Here is a 2,712-nt window from a genome sequence, read left to right on the forward strand (position 1 = left end):
ACAATCAAAGACTACCTTTCCCACAATGCCAATTCTGACACATCCCTTGCGACTAAATGGGCAGCCCTGAAGGCTGTCCTCCGCGGGGAATTTATAGCCCTTTCATCAGCTGAAAACAGGGACAGACAGCGTAAACGCGACGAACTTACGCAGCGCGACTGGGAATTGGAGCAAATGCACCAGAGGACAGGGGCCCCAAGAATTTGGAAGCAACTCAAGGCCATGCAATACTAGTTATCGGCCTTAGACATGGATCGAGCGGAACTTGCGGCGTTGAGGTTGCGGCATGCCTACTATACCGGAGGTGACAGGTTTGGCCGCCTGTTGGCTGATTGGTTGCGAGTAGCACACGAACAACAAAACGTTAAAGAGATTGCCCAATCCGACGGGATCTGTGTCTCGGAAGACGCCGACATTGCGGACGCCTTCTGAGATTTTTATGCCACCCTCTAAGCGGGCGACCCGCCGAATGGCTCAGAGGCTACTGCTTTTCTAGATTTGGTCTCACTCCCCTCATTATCTGTGCCTCAAGCAGAACATCTCGAGAGGGACATTCGTGTAGAAGAGGTAATTGCCGCTATCTCTAGGCTCAAACTGGGGAAGGCCCCGGGGCCGGATGGCTTTCCGGCCATCTTTTATAAGAAATTTTGCGCCACGCTTGCTCCGATCCTCACTCGCTTGTTTAACACGTTTGCTGAACCCGGAGCGATACCACCTGACCTCCTACGGGCCTCCATAACAGTAATTCCCAAACCGGGGAAAGACAGGACTAGATGTGGGGCCTACCGGCCGATATCGTTATTAAATGTAGATCTCAAACTCTATACAGGAATCCTAGCAGTCCGCCTTGCACCCCACCTCCCTGGCCTCATAGACCCGGACCAGGCAGGCTTTATCCCTGAGTGCCAGACAGTAGATAATACTAAACGCATCACACACCTGATAGAATAAGCTACCCGAGTGCAGGGAGAGAGAATGATGCTGGCAGTGGACGCCGAAAAGGCGTTTGACCGAGTCCATTGACCCTATTTAGAACTGGTTATGGCAAAGGTAGGGATTGGAGAGAAATTCTGCAACCTCATTTTTAACTGTTACAGATCCCCCACTGCAGTAGTCCGGGTGAATACATAGAGCTCGGCCAGTTTTATCATTAAGAGGGGCACGAGGCAAGGGTGTCCACTCTCGCCCTTCTTATTCGCCCTGTACATGGAGCCATTCGGACAGAGAATACGTCAAAATCAGGAGGCTAAAGTTCGGCTGCTTTACGCATATCATCAGTCTCTATGCAGACGATATACTGATCTCTTTTGAAAACCCAAGAACAGCTCTACCAGCCTATATGGCGGAACTAGATGCATTCGCCCAAGTGGCCGGGTTAAAAATGAACAGACAAGTCGCTTGCCTTGGACTTATCGCTATCTCCATCCACAAGAGTTTATTTTCAGGGCCTCTTTCCCATTCAGTGGGCATCGGGCACGGTTCCATACCTAGGGATCCAACTTGCCCCCTCACTCACCACCATGGCAGTGGCTAACTACACGACACTCCGTGGGAAGATTCCGGAGGAACTAGGCCGCTGGCGACACTTCCCGCTCTCCTGGTTGGGCAGGATTGTAGCGGTCAAGATGACCATTTTACCCCAAATCCTCTATCTTTTCCGGGCCCTACCCTTGCGACCACCCGCCGGATGGATACGGCAAACACAAGCTGAACTTGCCCAATTTATCTGGAGGCCTAGAATGAGGAGGGCATTGGTCATGCTAGCCCCGGAATCCGAGGGGCCTGGGGATACCGGACTTGCACAAATACTATCAGGCGGCGCAATTGCGCTACCTGGTAGAATGGAGCAAATGGGAGTCGGAGAAACACTGGCTCTTCCAGGATCAGGCCATGGCAGGCCGCCCATTACAGGAAATCCCCTTTCTCCGGAAGGCCCACAGGCCTGCTAACCTATACGCCTCGTACATCACGCGAGTCCCTTTGGAGGTGTGGGACGCCACTAGTATTACCCATGGCCTTACAACTTTCCCGTCCCCGCTTATCCCGCTGGTAGATAACCCAGACTTTACCCCGGGCATAGGGAGACTGACTTTCGCACACTGGAGACCTGCGGGTTGCCGCTTCTTATATCACATCTATAGCCCTGAGGGAGTGATCCCCTTTACACACTTTAAACAAGAGTATGGCCTCCCGGAGACAGAAAGGATGCAATACCTTCAAGTCAGACACTGGGCAATCCAACCACAAGTGAGGACGGACGCAGACAGACGATTCCGACCGTACAAAAGATGGCTCCTATCCCGCACCTCAAATGCTAAACTCATATCTGACCTTTATAAAATGTTGCAGACACCACAGACGCATATCTGTAACCCAGGCAGGGAACGATGGGAGAGAGAACTAGGCAGGGTTCTTAGCCACAAAGAATGGGAAAAGATATCCTATAGAGCACTTCACTCCGCATATCACATTGGGCTCACAGAGACACTCACGAAAATAACAACATATTGGTACTACACTCCAGAACGTTTGCACGAGATGGATCATAGTAAAGAGAAACTCTGTTGGCGGGGCTGTGGCCAGGTTGGCAACCTGGTGCACCTGTTGTGGGATTGTGACCATCTCCAATCTTACTGGACACAGGTGCTGGACGATGTGAACAAACACTTCCAAACAGAGCTTCCACGCTTTTCAGCATATGTATTATTAGGG

The sequence above is a fragment of the Lissotriton vulgaris genome, chromosome 2_1, assembly GCF_964263255.1.
Source record: "Lissotriton vulgaris chromosome 2_1, aLisVul1.2, whole genome shotgun sequence".
NCBI lineage: Eukaryota > Metazoa > Chordata > Amphibia > Caudata > Salamandridae > Lissotriton > Lissotriton vulgaris.